Source organism: Anabrus simplex, chromosome 3 (assembly GCF_040414725.1).
Source record: "Anabrus simplex isolate iqAnaSimp1 chromosome 3, ASM4041472v1, whole genome shotgun sequence".
Lineage (NCBI taxonomy): Eukaryota > Metazoa > Arthropoda > Insecta > Orthoptera > Tettigoniidae > Anabrus > Anabrus simplex.
In genome coordinates, this window is record NC_090267.1 from 366,239,172 (window position 1) to 366,260,184 (window position 21,013).

Consider the following 21,013-nt stretch of genomic DNA (forward strand, 5'->3'; position numbering starts at 1 on the left):
TTTCAAGGTGTTGGCAGTTCCTAAGGCTAATGTTTAACGACTTCCTGAAACACGAACTGGTCAAACTGGTCAATATTTTTTTCCTGTCTGCTCTTTGATATCACTGAGGTAAGATGACCACCTTGTGTATCATTCCGTTTATCGTTTCGTTATCATCATCATCATCATCATCTGTTTACCCTCCAGGTTCGGTTTTTCCCTCGGACTTAGCGAGGGATCCCACCTCTACCGCCTCAAGGGCAGTGTCCTGGAGCTTCAGACTCTTGGTCGGGGGATACAACTGGGGAGTATGACCAGTACCTCGCCCAGGCGGCCTCACCTGCTATGCTGAACAGGGGCCTTGTGGAGGGATGGGAAGATTGGAAGGGATAGGCAAGGAAGAGGGAAGGAAGCGGCCGTGGCCTTAAGTTAGGTACCATCCCGGCATTCGCCTGGAGGAGAAGTGGGAAACCACGGAAAACCACTTCGAGGATGGCTGAGGTGGGAATCGAACCCACCTCTACTCAGTTGACCTCCCGAGGCTGAGTGGACCCCGTTCCAGCCCTCGTACCACTTTTCAAATTTCGTGGCAGAGCCGGGAATCGAACCCGGACCTCCGGGGGTGGCAGCTAATCACGCTAACCACTACACCACAGAGGCGGACTCGTTTCGTTATACCTTTCAGAATAAGCTGTAAGATCCCGGGTTTCTTTTTATTTTGCCATAAAGTACATGCACAATGTACCCTATTTTCTGGATTTGGTGATAGCCAAATCATTTCTTTTACAGTACGTTTTCGCAAAGTCCGCCTCTGTGGTGTAGTGGTTAGTGTGAATAGCTACCACCCCCAGAGGCCCGGGTTCGATTCCCGAAATTTGAAAAGTGGTACGAGGGCTGGAACGGGGTCCACTCAGCCTCGGGAGGTCAACTGAGTAGAGGGGGGTTCGATTCCCTCCTCAGCCATCCTGAAAGTGGTTTTCTGTGGTTTCCCACTTCTCCTCTAGGCAAATGCCGGGATGGTACCTAACTTAAGGCCACGGCCGCTTCCTTCCCTCTTCCATGCCTATCCTTTCCAAACTTCCCATCCCCCCACAAGGCCCCTGTTCAGCATAGAAGGTGAGGCCGCCTGGGCGAGGTACTGATCATCCTCCCCAGTTGTATCCCCAGACCCAGAGTCTGAAACTACAGGACACTACCCTTGAGGCGGTAGAGGTCGGATCCCTCGCTGAGTCCGAGGGAAAAACCGGCCCTGGAGGGAAAACAGATTACGAACGAACGTTTTCGCAAAGCATCTTTTTGTGCAGTCACATTTCCAAAGTTTCTAATTTTAGGCTTTTTCAGAGTCTTAGTCTCAGAACCAGATCGTGACAAAATATTCCAAGTCAACACGGACAATAGCAGCAGCTCAACGGTGCAATTCTCTTAAGCAATAAGTTAATCCAATTTTAATCACTATTTGTACGATGGAAGAATTTTACTATCGCATTTTGTTTGTTTTAGACGAACCAAGATCGAGGTTATCAGGACCAGGAAGGAAGGGAAGACGGAGCCCGAGGCAGAGTTCCGACTACTTTAATTAAGGGAAACAATGTTCTTCTCATTTTAATTTATTTTTCCTGTCCTACTTCCTTTGGCCAACTCTTGTTCTCTTCCAACTCAACGGTGTTAAGTTAGTGTGACCAACATAAAATTTTCATCTGCCCAGTTTAAAAGTTTCTTTCCATACCTTTAGCCATGAAACCTTCAAACTATTTTATTTTTGGATGAAGGTACTAAAGAGCAGTGGTTCCAAGATACCAAGACGAAGAAACAGGGTGTCTCAAACCGTTTGGGTCAAATTGAAACAGGTGATAGCGGGTCCGCAACCGATTATATTGAGACAGGGAACCAATGGTTGGAAATGCATATTTATTGTGTTATGGACATACACAGTGCACACCGCATAACAACAACGTAGCTCACAGTAATTCTTCAAGTCTCATTGCATGTATTGCAATAGTGCAAGCAGTTCTGCCGCACTCTTGCAAAGATCCCGGGTGTCTGTTGTACACTGGAACAGACAGCGGGTGATAAAAAGCGTACACTCCTGACCACCACACAGACGTAGTGTACACAACGTATCTCATAGCAGGTGTGACGTGTGACGACCACATGCATCGCACCGGCACATTAACCTGTGCCGCACGGACACCGCTATCCTTGGTGTTCGTTGTCCATTGCATCAGACAGTTTGTGATGTGTCCATGGTGAGGTGTGTTACTGCGTACAGTGCATGACGCCTAGTCAATGATGGAACGTTACTCGTCACGAGAGTTGGCAGACATGTATTTAATGTACGGTGCGACAGAATGTAGTGCTCCTAAAGCAGAGAACGCTTTCCCAACAGGCGTCATCCTAATTGGGAGAAGTTTTTCTCCGTGGATGCCAACTTACGAGAGACGGGGTCGTTCACGTCACAGAGAGCCGACCAAGGTTCCCGCCAAAGACATGTCCGAACACCAGACTTTGAGGAGATGGTGTTGGATCGCGTGGCCGACCACCCAACAATAAGCACCCGTCAACTTGCCCGTGAAACGTACACTTCGAAGAATACAGTGTGGAGAGTACTGGCGGAACAGGTATTACACCCTTATCATAAAGAACGTGTTCAAGCACTGGGACCAACGGATTATCCACCGCAGTGCTGTAGTGCCGAACTTTGTATAGTTTGTATTGTTCACAGATGAGGCCTCATTCACCCGTGATGGTGTTTTCAACAGCCGCAATAGCCATGTCTGGAGGGAAGACAATCCCCACGCCATGCCACCCACATCGATGGCCACCAGCACCGATTCTCTGTCAACGTATGGGCGGGCAATGTCCAAGATCACCTAATATGACCTTATTTGCTGCCTCCCCGTTTGACTGGTCCACATTACCTGGTGTTCCTGCGAGATATACTGCCACATTTCCTGAAGACTGTACCGCTTGTTGTCCGCGAAAGGATCTGGTCTCAACATGACAGTGCACCAGCTCACTTGGATATTAATGTCCGCGAGCACCTGAACAACACGTACCCTCATCGGTGGATTGGAAAGTGAGGTCCTGTCTCATGGCCAGCGCGTTCGCCGGATCTCACACCTCTGGACTTTTTGCTCTGAGGTTACGTCAAGTCGTTGGTGTATGAAACCCCCGTAGAAACGGATGGATACCTGCTTGTTAGGGTAAAAGCTGCCTGTCTCCTGGTACAACAGACACCAGTAGCTTTGAAAGAATGCGGCAGAACTTCATGCACCGGTGCCATGCAAGCATTGGGAGTAGCGGTCGTCATTCTGAACAATTACTATGGCTATGTTGTTGTTATGCGGTGTGCGCTGTGTATGTCCATAACACAATAAATATGCATTTCCGACCATTGGTTCCCTATGTCAGTATAATTGGTTGTGGACCCATTATCACCAGTTTCAATTTGACCCCAAAGGTTCACCCGGTATAGCTTGTGAGGTCAATCGAGAAATAAAGGGAAAGCTATAAGGGACTTTTATCAAACAGGGCTCATAAATGAACTACAGATGGTACACAGAGCAATTGTAAGTTTCACCAAGAGGACATATCGCCTCGTTTTATTTACTGTGTTGAAAGAGTGAATATACCTCATGCGGATTGCTTGTAAGTACCTAGGAGTTATTAAAACGACAGATCTTCATTTGGGTAATCACATTAACGAGCGTGTAGATAAAAGTTACGGATAAGGGTATTTGGGAGTTGTAGTTGTAGTAAGATGAATTGGAACTCAATTTGAATTTAATTTTTAGAATTTGTCACAGAGGCTAATTATCTCCTTTCTCTAGTGTCTACACTTAAAGCAATGCAGTAAAATGAGAAATTGAAAATGAGATTGCATTACCTGCAAGAATCTTAAAGTCCTTTTTTAAACGTACAGGTTCTTTCAAGAAGAACTTTCAGAATCTCGAGTTAATTCAATTTTTCTGCAATTATGTTGTAGTTATTATGTTGAGTTACCGTGTTGCAATATTTTACAAAATTTTAGACTAGATATATTGGTACAGCTCGCTGATTCTTATTGTATTTCAATGACCTTTAAATTGAAGTGACATATGCGAATGCAATAATTAATTTCGTGTGGCTGTTTCTAGCCGGGTGGAGCCCTTGTAAGGTAGATCCTCTGATGAGGGTGGGCGGCATCTGCCATGTGTAGGTAACTGCATGTTACTGTGGTGGAGGATAGTGTTATGTGTGATGTGTGAGCCAAGGGAATTAACCATTTAAGGTTTAAATCTCCGACCCGGCCAGGAATCGAACCCAGGACCCCTGTGCCCAAAGGCCAGCACGCTAACCATTTAGCCATGGAGCCGGACTGCGAACGTAATGGAAAGAAGGAACAAGTGTTATTCTTATTTATTCAGCAAGTTCAGGGAACAAATCACTCATGCCTCAGTATCTATCTACTGAACATACTGGATTCTTTATTTCGAGAACAGCGTATTCTACGGGCACCAGAATCATACCGGGCTTTGCCACCGTACACTTCGTCACAAAATCTACTGGCATTAAAACAAAAATTCGATTTTATTGAAATATATGGTTCTGCCTTAGTACCACAGATTTTTGTGCTGCTAGCATTTCCGATATTGCTGTAAACAAATATTGTCACCTGGATATTTCCATTGGTATTGTAACCGTGCAATAATAATAATAATAATAATAATAATAATAATAATAATAATAATAATAATTGTACCGGGCGGTACACCTCCACTCCGCTAATTTAAAATGTGCGCCAGTTGAAACTCCTCTGCTGGAGGAAGTCCGAACTTTATCTACGCTATTAATTCTCTACTTTCTCAGAAGATGTCACCACGTGGAAAAGTTTGAGTTTTTGAACTGTGTCATTTGTGATGTGTTTTTGTTTCACTTGTAGTTAGAAGTGTGAACTTTCTCTTCTGGAGGACACTACTGAAGATCAACAACGGTGCACTCTAGTGCGAAGTGAAAGAACTGTTTTTTGGAGAAAATTTAATTTCAAGAGTTTGTTCTTTGTTAAATTTCTTTCAGTCATTGTTTAAGTTGGCAATATTCACCCCTTCTTTCCCCTTGTGTTGAACCTAACCAATCCCGAATTTCTTAAATTAATTTCTATCCAATCAGATGTATCTTCCCCCAACTTGAATATGTTGCTGTGTCCTACCCAATAAAGTGTTTGTGGGAGGGTGTTTTCATTCCCCTAACGCCTAGAAACTTCCGCGAGAGTATTTAAACTGCTGATTTTTGGGTCTCTCGGCCACTTCTGTTCCATCTTTCAGTGTGTTAAGTACATAGCAGGGGGCGGGAAGCGCCTCTTTCTTCGGCAGCGGTCAACAACAAGGTAATGGCCGATTAATAACTTCTTTCTTTGCTAGCTCAGCAGTTTAACTTTCGGGGCGGGTTCTAGGCCTTCCACCATGTAACTTTCCTTTAAAATGTAAAAACTACTGGTATCTATTCTATCTTTCAAACGACATATCGGGATAGAGAGTGCCTAACCCTCTCGAGCTCCCACTCACATCGTCTTGAGGTGAACTTATTTTTCTCAACCAATTCTTCCGTAATGTAATGTAAATTGTTATTAAGTCACCTCTGTAGTATGGGATTAGCCCTTGTATTAATGGCCTAGTGCCAAGTAGGTCTTAAGCAAAGTGTATTAGGAGTGCAAATTCGCCTCCTCTCAAATTGTATTTTAGAGGTCATGTATTAACTTTCTTGTCATTTAACAGACCTCAGTAGGTTTGGTATTTTACCCCTGTGTATACGTCCTTGGAGGACAGCTTAAAAGTGGAGTTCGGAGTGGCCTATGATAGGCTTGTATTTTAAGGGGAAGTTGCCCTTTATTGAAAATTGTGTCTCTGCCTCAAGGAGGCTTTTGGGTATAATTGGAAGCAAATGTTTCTGGCATGTTTGGGGGTTTTCGGCCCCTTTGTTGTATGGTGTTCATTGTAAGGTTGGGCTCATTGCTCAAGAATTATGTTTCTGACTTTTGAAGCCCCAAATGGGGTACCTATGTAAATATATTTGTCAATCGTGTTTCGGCTACTAAGTACCTGTTCTATTTGTTGTTACCTAATTTTGAAAAGAAAATATAACCTTGTTAAATTTTAAAATTAATTTCACTTTAGTAGCTTGAGACCTATTCACCACCCAGCACCTTCTTTCATGCGTAACTACCACCAAAACACGGTAAAAAGTGGTAGCAGAGCGTGGTTGAATGGGTCTCAATTTAGCCCCTTTTGACGGCTAGACATTGTTTTGATCCGAACTCTAACCATTTTCTTAGCTGCTGGAATTTTTTGACTTTTTCAAAATTGTTCTGTCATCATGCCAGGCCCTCGCGATGTTCTCCATCTTAATTATGTGCGCAAAGAGGAGTTGATCTATGAATTAAATATCAGAAATGTGCAATCTGGAGGCACGGTTGCAGTAGACACTAACAAGCTTAGAGAGTCCCTTGATTTGCCCATTTCCATCCCCAATTTGGGAGAGAAAGAAATTGACGATTCTCTTTCCACGATCACGGAGAATGTTACTGGGCTAGCTTCTGTAGTTAGTTTTTTTGATGAAAATGATCCGTCTCCGAATCAAATTAAGCGTGTGCAAGGCAGGCTATATCATTTTTCGAATAGGGTTAACGATCTGTTGTCTCTAAAACTGAATGAGGTTCAGAGGAAGGAAGCTAGTACGCTCCTGGAAAATATTTCCGAATTATCTAGTAAGGTCACTCAATTGTTAACTGGGGAAGTTCCTCCCAAATCTGATCAGCCCACCATAGTGAATGTAGGTAGCGAGGAAGAACCTGCTAAGGGAGAAGTAAATAGGAAAACCATCGCTGCTCAAACTATCTCTGCCCCATTGGACAACGAATGTGAACGTCGCGCATCATTGAGTAACATCCGTTCTGAATTAACTTCTTTGCCATTGAAGCCTTTACCTACTATGTCACCCGGGTTTAGCAGCTTGCCTCATCCATTGGCAATGTTGCTCAGAGGTATTTCTAAGTTTTCCGTTAATACCACCAGTGACGTAATTTCATTTTTAAGATTTCTAGTGGAATTTCAGGATCATGCCCTTGTTTTTTCTCTTTCTCCATGCCAAATCTTGCAAATTATCTATCCGTATGCTATTGGTATTCTCTCTGATAAAATCGTAAGAGCCATTGCCGAGCAATCATCTATTGAGGATTTCCATGCCCATTTGCTAGCTAACTTCATCCCTGCTAGGGCCAGGTCCTCCCTTATTCAGAAGTACTATTATCGTGTACAGCGCTTGGATGAAAACTTGGCTGATTTCATACAGGACATTAAGTTTTATACTAGGGTGTTTGCCCTTCATTTTCCTGAAGATCAGATTGTACAGGCTATTGTAGAGGGAATTTCACCTCCCTATAGGTCATATTTGTGTTTCGCGGCGTGCCCGCAAACCTTCTCTGAACTTGAAGCATTGGCCGTCTCAGCGGAAGGAGTTAGATACGCCGATTCTTTGCGGGTCGCGAAAGAACCCCCGCCTTCCTTTAGTAACACTCGGCCTCCACCTCGCCGACCAGTCAATCCCCGTAAATGTTATGCTTGCGGGTCGCCTGACCATCTGCGCAACAAGTGTCCGCTGATCAAGTCAAGCGGGACAAGGAATGGAGCCGGGTCATCACAAGGCTGTTTTAAATGTGGGGCTTTCTCACATATTGCCAAGAATTGTCCCAACTCAAATAGCACCCCCTCCTGCTCAACTTCTGGTGCAAATTCCACCTATGCCAATAATAAAAAGTGACTAGCGGCTTCGGCTGAGTCGACTAATCCATCTTCCCGAGACTCAGCCCCTAGTAAACAGGTTGTAAATGCAGAGAACGATCAGCCTTCAAATTCATCTTTTGAATGCCCTAAAGAATGTCTTAGGATTGCGGCGGATACCCCCGCACCTGTTCCTTTTCTTAAGATTGAGTTAAATAACGAGCCTATAACAGCTCTCTTAGATTCAGGCAGTGTTTGTTCGATTATTTCGGCTGAATGGTATTCTAAATTGAAATCGGTTTGTAACCTTCCTGACTATGTCTCTTCTCCTGTTCAATACGTTTCGGCTAATTCATCTCCATTAGAAATTCTAGGTTCCTTACTGGTCAAGATTCGTATTTTTAAGTTTACATGGAAAATTAAATTGTTTGTGGCAAAGCAATTGTCTTGCCCCATTATATTGGGAGCTGACTTTATTTCTCACACTGGTCTTGTGCTCGATCTCCAGTCTAGGTCGTGCACATTCAAATTTGCTTCTAGTTGTAAAATACCACTATTAAAGTGTAATTCTGTGTCATGTTCTTCTATTTCGCCTACCCAGGATGAGATGTTGTTAGACCTTAGACATCTACCTGAGGAGCAGGCTGATAGTATTCGCAAACTGTGTCAGTCGTTTCCCGAGGTGTTCTCTGATACTCTTGGTGTTACTGACCTTATTGAATACAAAATTGAGGTCACGGATTCGATTCCTGTCCGTTTTCCACCTTATAGGCTATCTCCACCTAAAATGAAGGCTCTGAAAGAAATTATCGATCAGATGTTGAAGGATGGTATTATTAGGCCCTCTAAGTCGGCGTATTCATCGCCTATTTTCCTAGTCCCGAAACCCCAAGGCGGCTTCAGGCCTGTCATTGATTACAGGGCTCTCAATCGGAAGGTGGTGTTGCAATCTGTGCCCCTTCCTGACCTTCATTCTTGTTTTTCATGGTTTCGTAAGGCCAAGTTCTTCACCATCTTGGACTTAAATCAGGCCTATAATCAAATTCCCCTTGCCGAAGAGTCTAAACACCTTACAGCGTTTGCCACGGACTGGAATTTATATGAATACAACCGCGTGCCTTTCGGGCTCCCTACGGGAGCAGCTGTGCTCACTAGGCTACTAGATAGGGTCTTCTCCGACATCAAATTCGAGTACTTATATCACTATTTAGATGATGTCGTCGTATTTTCAGAGACTTTTGAAGAACATCTAGATCATCTGCGAGAAGTTCTCGATCGCCTTCGTAAGGCTGGGTTAACTGTTAAGTTGTCCAAGGTTGCCTTTGCTAAGCCCTCTATGTCATTCCTAGGGCATATTGTGTCACCCGATGGTGTATCAGTCGATCATTCTAGAACACAGGCCATCCGTGATTTTAAACCTCCCAAGGACATTAAAGGTATCGCCAGGTTCATTGGTATGGTGAATTTCTTCAGAAAGTTCATTCCTAACTTTGCTAGTAGAGCGGCGCCCTTAAACCTTCTTCGTAGGAAAGGCATCAAATTCGAGTGGGGACCTTCTCAACAAGCCGCTTTTGAAGACCTTAAATTAGCACTTTGTAATGCCCCTGTACTTGCTATGCCTGATTTCTCGAAGAAATTCATCGTCCAAACCGACGCGTCGTCGTCAGCGGTAGCTGCAGTCCTTCTTCAAGAGACTGAACTAGGGAGGCGCCCCATCGCCTATGCGTCTAGGACATTGTCGGCTCAAGAAGCCAAGTATTCCATCTATGAGCTCGAAGGTTTGGCAGTCTTATTTGCCTTAGAAAAGTTCCGTCTCTATCTGGAACACGTCAAATTCGACCTGGAGACAGATAATCAAGCCTTAAGCTGGGTCTTAGGTAGGCCGCGTCGTACTGGTCGTATAGCCCGCTGGGCTATTCGTATTTCCGCCTTCCAGTTTGATGTTAGACATATCAGAGGTACCGAAAATGTTGTCGCTGATGGACTCAGCCGTATGTTTTCAGACGACGTTGAGAACCATGAACAGGTCGACAGTTCATCACCTCCCGAGTCCATGCTATCTGAGGTTAATGCCATCCTAACAGATGCTCCCATGCTTTTTAGGGATATCGAGAAATACCAACGTGAAGATCCGACGCTGGCTCCGATAATGGAAACCCTTTCTTCTGGGGAACATGTTGTCCCTTATGTTCTGAGGAATGGTGTTTTATGTTGCCCTTCGAGGCATGACAAGATGATGAAAGTTGTCGTTCCAGCTGTTCTGGTACCTATGATCTTCAAGTATTATCATGAGACCCCACTAGGAGGGCATCTGGGTATCTTTAAAACTCGTGAAAAGATTCGTGAAATGTTCATCTGGAAAGGTATGGACGGTGAAATCCGTGAACTTGTAAAAGCTTGTAAATCTTGTTTGCTCAGTAAACCCACCATGTCCACCAAGGTAGGCCTTTTGTCTTCGCATCAAGCGTCGCGCCCCATGGAACGCCTGTATATCGATTATGTAGGACCCTTCCCCCAGTCAAAGGGGAATGCCAACAAGTTCATCTTTGTATGCGTAGATGGTTTTACAAGATTTTCGTGGTTATTTCCGACTAAGCTGGCTACCGCTCAGTCTACAATTACTTGCTTAAATTCTATTTTTGCTTCTTTTGGTCCGTGCCAATATATTGTATCTGATAATGCTAAGGCTTTTACATCTAATCTTTTTCGTAAATTCTGTTTTGACTTGTCCATCTCTCATGTAACTACTTCTGCTTATTACCCTCAACCATCTCTGGCTGAACGGGTTAATCGTAATCTCAGGTCCGCACTTATTGCCTATCATCATGAAGATCATTCCAGGTGGGACACGTCCCTGCATTGGTTAGCTTTTGCTTTGAATTCGGCGGTTCATGAATCTCATAAGTTCACTCCAGCTTCCTTGATGTTCAAGTTTATTCCCAACACGCCGCTCTCTAATCTTTGGTCTCTGAGTGACATTCTACCCGAGACAATAGATCCGGATAATATTAAAGATCTTTGGAAGAAGGCTAAAGCCAATCTTAAAGTGTCTCATGAAAAGGTTAGGGAAAGGTATGATCGTGGACGGAGACCCACCCCTTTGAAGGTAGGTGACCAGGTTATGGTCAAAAATTTTGTTCCCGCGGGCAAGCTTGCCCCCAGATTTCATGGGCCATGCATCATTCTCGATTTTCTCACACCGGTTACATTGTTAGTAAGCAATCCAGCCACCGAGAGGATATTTAGGGTTCACCTGTCCCAGGTGAAACCGGTGTAAATTTTGTGTCAACTTGCTTCATATAATTTGATAGGAATATGATGGTTATATTTTTTTTTTTTTTGAATTCCACTCTTAAGGCATTCTGCTCCTTCTATTATATTTTATTTTATATGTAAGCATTTCTTGTAAACCTCCCCGATTGTTAAACTGCCATCCTGTCCTTGCCACGGCCATTACCACGCTCCCGTCTCCTGCTCCAACACACACTGTGGCTTCATAATATTAAATGCCATGGATATCTACACGCCGCTGGCCCCTCAACCTCTCCATAATGCCTGTGCCCTCAAAAAAGATGATGGTCCAACACAATTCTGCCGCCTAGTTTTATGTTTCAGTGCCCCCGCAGCCGCGCGGCGCTGTGCCGCGGCTGGGTTCGAGGACGGGCCCCCTCGGCCCCAGCGAGGACGACATGTGCACGGCGAGCCGGAGCTCTCCTCCCGGCCAAGGCTGATGTGCGGCGCACAACTTGCTACTTGCCCGCAGCCTGTATATGTTCACCGCGGGCGCGGCGTGCTTCAACACCCTTGCTCCCCTCATAGTGCGGGCGAGCGGTATCTCAGGGTACTTGAGGGGTCCGAGCGGCCTCATTTGGACGCAAGCCGCAACGGCCGGTCTGGCCATCCCACTTCATCACCATCTACTACATGAACAGTTACTATAAGTAATGACTACACTTGGGAATTCAACTGCAATAGTTGGTGGACATTGCAAAATTCTTCATCACTTTTAAGTATTAAAAGTTTATCTTCAGAATTCTACTTCTACAAACTTAAAGACTATACTTCTCCTGCAACAACAAATTTTGAAACTGAAACAAACCAAATCATGAAAATCTTATAAATTTTTTTTTGGCAATTAATCTCCATATCTACATCAAAACTTGGACCATGTTTGCAAACAATTTCATGTGTCACCCCGGGAGGAACTTTTGGGGGGGGAGGTCTGTACCGGGCGGTACACCTCCACTCCGCTAATTTAAAATGTGCGCCAGTTGAAACTCCTCTGCTGGAGGAAGTCCGAACTTTATCTACGCTATTAATTCTCTACTTTCTCAGAAGATGTCACCACGTGGAAAAGTTTGAGTTTTTGAACTGTGTCATTTGTGATGTGTTTTTGTTTCACTTGTAGTTAGAAGTGTGAACTTTCTCTTCTAGAGGACACTACTGAAGATCAACAACGGTGCACTCTAGTGCGAAGTGAAAGAACTGTTTTTTGGAGAAAATTTAATTTCAAGAGTTTGTTCTTTGTTAAATTTCTTTCAGTCATTGTTTAAGTTGGCAATATTCACCCCTTCTTTCCCCTTGTGTTGAACCTAACCAATCCCGAATTTCTTAAATTAATTTCTATCCAATCAGATGTATCTTCCCCCAACTTGAATATGTTGCTGTGTCCTACCCAATAAAGTGTTTGTGGGAGGGTGTTTTCATTCCCCTAACGCCTAGAAACTTCCGCGAGAGTATTTAAACTGCTGATTTTTGGGTCTCTCGGCCACTTCTGTTCCATCTTTCAGTGTGTTAAGTACATAGCAGGGGGCGGGAAGCGCCTCTTTCTTCGGCAGCGGTCAACAACAAGGTAATGGCCGATTAATAACTTCTTTCTTTGCTAGCTCAGCAGTTTAACTTTCGGGGCGGGTTCTAGGCCTTCCACCATGTAACTTTCCTTTAAAATGTAAAAACTACTGGTATCTATTCTATCTTTCAAACGACATATCGGGATAGAGAGTGCCTAACCCTCTCGAGCTCCCACTCACATCGTCTTGAGGTGAACTTATTTTTCTCAACCAATTCTTCCGTAATGTAATGTAAATTGTTATTAAGTCACCTCTGTAGTATGGGATTAGCCCTTGTATTAATGGCCTAGTGCCAAGTAGGTCTTAAGCAAAGTGTATTAGGAGTGCAAATTCGCCTCCTCTCAAATTGTATTTTAGAGGTCATGTATTAACTTTCTTGTCATTTAACAGACCTCAGTAGGTTGGGTATTTTACCCCTGTGTATACGTCCTTGGAGGACAGCTTAAAAGTGGAGTTCGGAGTGGCCTATGATAGGCTTGTATTTTAAGGGGAAGTTGCCCTTTATTGAAAATTGTGTCTCTGCCTCAAGGAGGCTTTTGGGTATAATTGGAAGCAAATGTTTCTGGCATGTTTGGGGGTTTTCGGCCCCTTTGTTGTATGGTGTTCATTGTAAGGTTGGGCTCATTGCTCAAGAATTATGTTTCTGACTTTTGAAGCCCCAAATGGGGTACCTATGTAAATATATTTGTCAATCGTGTTTCGGCTACTAAGTACCTGTTCTATTTGTTGTTACCTAATTTTGAAAAGAAAATATAACCTTGTTAAATTTTAAAATTAATTTCACTTTAGTAGCTTGAGACCTATTCACCACCCAGCACCTTATTTCATGCGTAACTACCACCAAAACACGGTAACAATAATAATAATAATAATAATAATAATAATAATAATAATAATAATCCACGATATAAGCAACCTGCTAATATGACTGCTGCTCAGCTAAATCCCTGCAGATACCGGAATTCCACGTGGTCAGCGTGACGAAATTCTCTGCCGTATTGCTTGACTTCCGTAATCCGATACGTTGTCTCTCATATTACCCAGCAATTCAGCTGATCTCACGAAAATGAGTGAACCCCGTTCCTGTCCTCAGTCCAAGATTAAAATCTTCAGACTGATTGAGAATCGAACCTGAGACTCTATGAGGCAGACCCGCTACCTCTACACCTCGGGGCTGGTAATAATAATAATAATAATAATAATAATAATAATAATAATAATAACAATAATATGTTTGTGTTGTATATGTGGTTAAGTTTTCAGATGGAAGGATTGTTGGATCCTTAACAGTTCCACTGGAGAGTACTAGAAAGTGAGGTGTGAGGTAATACACCAACTAACTCTACAAACCTTTTATTCACTCAACTCATTAAAGGGACCGAATGCATAAACAATGGTTCTACAGGCATTGCTGATACCTCAGTCATTTTCACACTGTCAATGTCAACGATCAGACTGAGCCAAAAATACAAAAGGCTTGATCTAACCTGTAACACAAAACTCACTATGTTTTTTTTTTTTTCCTTTCCAAATCGTAACTCACTAGAAATGGATCTGTCCTCCTTATTCTTCTTCTTCTTCTTCTTCTTCTTCTAATGCTAAGAGAGAACTATTACATTTTCCGCTTATAACGATGATTACACCATTTTCACATCCCCTCTCTTATCTGTTATTATTAGAGTCCGGATTATTAGGTGCTGATAGGTTAGAATGCAAACTTACTTAAGCCAGTAACAAGTATACCCTACACTGTACAACGGTTATGCTATGAGGTTTGCATAGATATTAGGGGTACAGCCTATAGAACTCCTTGAATTTATTCTACTCTTCCTACATTATGGTACAACGGGTTGCATAATACTTCCTACAAACCAAATTACTTTGCATTCTAACCTATTACCACCTAACAGTCCGAGGTATAGCACGTATTATCTACTTTAAATTGTACTTAATTGAAACCATGAATTGATCGTACACTTTTCGGTTAGGAAGTAGAGAAGGAATAAAAATAAAGCATTTAGAAATGTTTTATTACAAGAAGATCATTGTACATATATAAAACAACAAGAAGAATCATAAAGAGCCACCCACTGTGGCTGAAATCATAGAATATTCTTCTTCTTTTTACTTAGTGTTTATTCCGCATGGTTGCGGGGTCCATTACATGGATCTGCTGTCTCCATTTCGTTCTACCTCCGGCAGGATCTGGATAGATATTTACACTCTTGAGGTCTTGATCATGAAATGAAAACCCACCGCCTGTTTCCAGTCATTCGACCGGGTCAAGAATGGACTTAATGAAGCCCCCGTCTAGCGGCGAGGATAGGAGTTGTTCCGGCTGCCGAAGCCTGTCGTACTCCTCTGGGGCAATGATGAAATGAAATGAAATGATATTGGAGAGTGTTGCTGGAGTGAAAAATTACAGGGAAAACTGGAGTACCCGGAGAAAAACCTGTTCCGCCTCCGCTTTATCCAGCACAAATCTCACATGTAGTGACCGGGATTTGAACCCGGCGGTGAGAGGCCGGCGTGCTGCCGCATGAGCCACGGAGGCTCAACTGCATATCAGATAGTAAAATATAAATTATTCTTCTTCATTTACAGTACATGTAACGCATGATGTTGACATAAATACTGTTTATCTTCAGACACCGAGTTTTCCGAGGTCTAGGGATTCTTTCATTTTCGCGCCTTTCATGGCTTACTATTTTCCTTTAATGATAATTTCATTCTGAAATTGTGGGACCTTTCTTCTTTCACTTTTGACTAATAATAAGACGAGAATGTTATCTAGTTGTACTCCCCTTTAAAATAATAATCTCCAGCACCACCTCAATGAGAGCTCTATTGTAGTAAAGATTGTTGCTTATACTGTACTTACCCTGAGCTCCACCGGTAGGAAAAGTGTTATGAAGAACTCCAAGGGCTCATTGCAGTCTTTCGTCTTCCTTCACTCCTTCTTCGACCTGTCGAGTTCCCAATTGAAACTGCAATGATAAAAGAAAAATATACTAATGATGTATTGTGAGAAAGGTATAATATTGTGAATACTGATGATAAATCCACTTCCTATTTCATACTTTTGACGACTGGAGTTAAGTAGAGTTGGTGTTGTATAATTGTCTAATACACAGAACATTAGTACACAAGCCTGCCTTCGACAGTCGAAATTGCTATCTATAAAGTAATTGGAAATTCTAAATTGACTGTTAACTTATTTTATGAAATAAGTTACACTTTCCAGGTTTCATACGACATTCGAATGGAATCAAAACAGGTATTGTAGTATTTCTTCTTTCTTTCTTTCTTTCTTTCTTTCTTTCATTCTTCCTTTCTTAATCTGCTTACCCTCCAGGGTCAGTTTTTCCCTCGGACTCAGCGAGAGATCCCACCTCTACCGCCTCAAGGGCAGTGTCCTGTAGCGTGAGACATTGGGTCTGGTATACAACTAGGGAGAATGACCAGTACCTCGCCTAGGCGGATTCACCTGCTATGCTGGACAGGAGCCTTGCTGAGAGATGGGATTATTGGAAGGGATAGACAAGGAGGAGGGAAGGAAGTGGGCGCGGCCTTAAGTTAGGTACCACCCCGGCATTTGCTTGGAGGGGAAGTGGAAACCACGGAAAGCAACTTCCAGGATGGCTGAGGTGGGAATCGAACCCACCTCTACTCAGTTGACCTCCCGAGGCAGAGTAGACCCCGTTCCAGCCCTCGTACCACTTTTTCACATTTCGTGGCAGAGTCGCGAATTGAACCCGGGCCTCCGAGGGTGGCAGCTAATCACACTAACCACTACACCACAGAGGCGGACTGTAGTAATTCTTTATAAGCCAAATTGAGTGCAGTTGCAGCTCGGAGTTGTACTTTGACGTCTACGGATTTGCATACTCTTGAGAAAGCTACATACAGCTGTCCAAAATAAATCACCATCAACAGCGTCATATGCCCTCACTCCATATGAGCACTACGGAGAGGTTTGGAATTTAATTCAAGATTTTGACACGCATTCTAGTGATTAGAAATTCTATAACACCACTTGCCCTACCCTGTCAGGCCAACATTATGATGGTCAACATATTTTCAACGAACTACGGTATCAGACTGTAGGCCTATAGACCCGACGCGTTAATGACCATGGCCACCGGGTGGGCTGGTGTATTTCCTGCTTATCGATAGAGTTAAAAGGTAATCGCCCACTGCAGGAAACCGCGACGCACCGCGCGGAACTAGCTTGTGGAACATTCCACGGGCCATTTTCCGAGACTTCGCCCATACAGCACACCTCACCGCGCCGCGACTCTCCACTTGGGGAAGTGCAGCTCACACAGAAAGATGAGTTCCATTTCCGAGGAGGACTTTTTTGCGGTTGCGCTACTTGCAAATGAGGAAGAAGGAAAACGCGAAAGAAAAGTTTGGGTCCACAACATTTATGAGAAAAGGGAAACGTACGGAGAGTTTCACCATTTATTTCCTGATCTACTAAAGGACCGAAGTAAATTTTCCCACTACTTTCGTATGTCCCAAGAAAAATTCTATGAACTATTGAACCTAGTTAAGCCGTGTGTAGAGCGAGAAAATACGACCTTTCGCCGAGAAGGGCATACACTGCACAATACCACTAACCGCGTGAAGGTACGAGCGTGCTGGCACTAGTCGAGGACTCACGACAACTGCCGAAACGGCACGAAACCATTCTCCTTCCGTTATTCCTTCCTTCTACCCTCGCCCACAGAAGCGCGACGAAAGGAAAAAGTTCCGTTCCAGAAACCTGGAGGCTTCTGGCGCGGAAATTCCACAAGTTTGTTCCGCGCGATGCGGCGCGGTTCCCTGCAGTGGGCGTTAAGTCATTTCATTTCACAAGAAGCAGACCACGGAAATTTCTCACAGCTGCGCGGCGCGGCGTAGTGGGCGATTACCTTATTAAATACCAGAATGGAAAAACATTGCTTCACTAATTTCACTGAAAGAGTAATTTTCTCTGAACAGTTGAAGTATGATGGTCATCATTGCATTGTTCTTGTAACCCATAACCGCTACCAGTTTAAGGTCTCTCAAATATTATATCTGTGGAAGGCAACAGAAGCCAGGATATAGGCAGTTCGACATCATGCCCAAAGGTACGGCTGTGTACCTACGTCGCTATGGCGAATATGCGACAATGACTTCACTAATAGAAAATTATGTTTCTTTTAAAAAGTAAAGTCGTGGTCGTGAGAGGTTTATAGTAATTTTTTGTTTGTTTTTAAAACACACATAACAACTTACAACTGGTACCAATTTCAGCTGTTGAAATCTTCTCGTTTTCTCAATATCGTTGTGAATGACAGACAGAAATAGGCATTACATATACATTGATTATAGTGTTGATGTAGTGGGCTGGCTCTCATTAGTGCAATGCGCGGATATACAAAATTATATCCGCATCAGCACCCGCCAATGGTTATCGTAAATATTTAACTACAGTATATTACACCCAAGCCGGCCCCGTGGTGTAGGAATAGCGTACCTGCCTCTCACCCGGACGCCCCGGGTTCGATTCCCGGCCAGGTCACGGATTTTTACCCGGACCTGAGCCTACGTGATTAGAATTGAGGAGCTATCTGACGGTGAGATAACGGCCCCGGTCTAGAAATCCAAGTATAACGGCCGAGAGGATTCGTCGTGCTGACCATACGACATCTTATAATCTGCAGGCCTTCTGGCTGAGCAGCGGTCGCTTGGTAGGCCAAGGTCCTTCAAGGGCTGTAGTGCCATGGGGTTTGTTTTATATTACATCCAAGGTATTGAAACGGGTAGATCTGTAAACGTAATACGATTGGCCTGACAGTCACAGGTTTATGAGGGATTTTGTATTGCGACAACTCCCGACGTATTGATCTTTGTTTCTTCCTTCCACTAATTGCGGACAGAAGATTTACGACTTTCTGGTCTCAAGGCTCTTTATATATCACAATTCTGCCTAACCACAACCAAAAGTAGGAGTTTACCTGAGTGCAAGTCAATAAATCATCAGCAATAACCACAACCAAAAGTAGGAGTTTACCTGAGTGCAAGTCAATAAATCATCAGCAATAACTACATCCAAAAGTAGGAGTTTACCTCAGTGCAAGTCAATAAATCACCAGCAATAACCACAACCAAAAGTAGGAGTTTACCTGTGTGAAAGTCAATAAATCATCAGCAATAACCACAACCAAAAGTAGGAGTTTACCTGAGTGCAAGTCAATAAATCATCAGCAATAACCACAACCAAAAGTAGGAGTTTACCTAAGTGCAAGTCAATAAATCATCAGCAATAACTACATCCAAAAGTAGGAGTTTACCTGAGTGCAAGTCAATAAATCATCAGCAATAACCACAACCAAAAGTAGGAGTTTACCCGAGTGAAAGTCAATAAATCATCAGCAAAATTATCCGCACTGTCATACAATTTACAACCGCCAAGACACCAAATTCGCGAATATTCGCATCCGTGCAGGGTCTAGCTATCATAGGCAGAAAAGGCGTGTTCGGTTTCCTAGGAAGGACATTGATTCATCTTCCCATCAAAAAGTCGAGAAATTTGGAGACGAGATGTCCATTCCGGGAGAAATTATTTCGTCCCACACTAGAAATGAATAATAGACCAATTCCTACAGACAAGGTTTGATCGGGCGAGTTAACCGTGCGGTTAGGGGCGTGCAGCTGTGAGCTTGCATCCGGGAGATAGTGGGTTCGAACCCCACTGTCGGCAGTCCTGAAGATGGTTTTCCGTGTTTTCCCATTTTCGCATCAGGCAAATGCTGGGGCTGTATCTTAATTAAGGCCATGGCAGCTTCCTTCCCACTCCTAAGCCTTCTCTATGCCATCGTCGCCATAAGACCTATCTGTGTCGGTGCGACATAAAACAAATTGTAAAATTAAAAAAGGGGCAAGGTTTGTTGGACATAGAACTAACCACTTGCGTAGTGTCAAGGCTACAGATCGTGAAAAACATTTACTTTCCATTCCTCTTTCATGTCTATTTGGGGATGGTTTTATTTTGTCGTAACAGACTACCGGCAAATCTATCTATCTATCTATCTATCTATCTATCTATCTATCTATCTATCTATCTATCTATCTATCTATCTATAATTGCCTGGTGGCAATGATGGTTAGGGCATCAAGTATCCATTGTCTGGCACCGTGGATGGCCGGTTCGAGTCTCGTTGGTGGAAAAAGGTTCTTCACCATCAGCATGTTGACTGTCAGTGTACGAGAGGTGGTGATATGCAACGTGATATGCCCTGGATTCAATTATAAATCTCTCCCCCGCAATTTTCATATGCAGTGAGGGCATATGACGTTGTTGATGGTGATTAAATAGACTCCTTGGTATTATTCGACAGGAGTAGGCTATGTGCCGACACTGACTTTCACCCTCTCTCTGTCATCATTATCACACTCTCGGGCACGCAGGTCGCCCATGGGAGCCAAATAGAAAGACCTGCACCAGGCGAGCCAAACTTGTCCTCGGACACTCCCGGCACTAAAAGCCATATGCTAAATACCGTAAATAAATAAATAAATAAATAAATAAATAAATAAATAAATAAATAAATAAATAAATAAATAAATAAATAAATAAATAAATAAATAAATAAATAAATATTCGGCCATAGAAGTACGAAATCGCTGATGTGTTCGTTCAAATGAAAAGAAATGAATGAACAACAATTCGAAGTCGAAGAATAGTGATCTATAAAGGTATGTACAAAATGAAACTAAACATGAATTAGTGAGCCAATTCTGGGCACGACAGAAACTGAGAACCAGGGAATCTGACGCACCGAAAATTACTGAGAAAAAAATATCGAGCTCGTGGTTCAAAATAAGACTCAAAAGCAAAACAGCAAACGTAAACATGTTTTCATCCAGTCAAAATAATATCATCTTCATAAGGTATAAGGTACACTGAATTCATTTGTTAAGGAATGTAAGATTTATTGTCACTTGAATTAATATGAGTGTTAATTAAATTATTGCAAAGAAGTAATGAAGAAATATATATTACTGAATGTATTTTAGCCCCTTAATTTCAAGAACGCAATGGATATTGGCCACATGTTTATTATTATTAATACCATCAATTTCATTGGTAATGTGCATTTATCACTGATCTTTTTTTTTTAAACACATTGTGATTTGTACGTGCAACAAAGCCTAGGGTTACTACTAGTAAATAAATAAATACATAAATAAATAAATAAATAAATAAATAAATAAATAAATAAATAAATAAATAAATCAGCGACAATATGTGCATTTTCAAACAGGGTTATCAACGCGGAGCCAGATAAACAGTTCACACTTCACGTAATTTTTTAATTAATAAATGTCGATGAGCGTGTTGTAGTAGAGTTGATTTGCTATTATCTGGCTTCTCAATGGACGCTAATTTCAACCTGT

At 42.8% G+C, this 21,013-nt stretch overlaps 1 protein-coding gene across 1 annotated transcript in view; it reads right to left on the bottom strand.

Annotated features, from left to right (window-relative positions):
- The window catches only part of sona (sol narae), a 679,307-nt gene that overhangs the window by 571,153 nt on the left and 87,141 nt on the right, over positions 1-21,013 (bottom strand). The window contains exon 2 of the mRNA XM_067143283.2: positions 15,465-15,570. The gene's annotated coding sequence lies outside the window, so the exon portion shown is untranslated. The remainder of the gene's footprint in view (positions 1-15,464; positions 15,571-21,013) is intronic.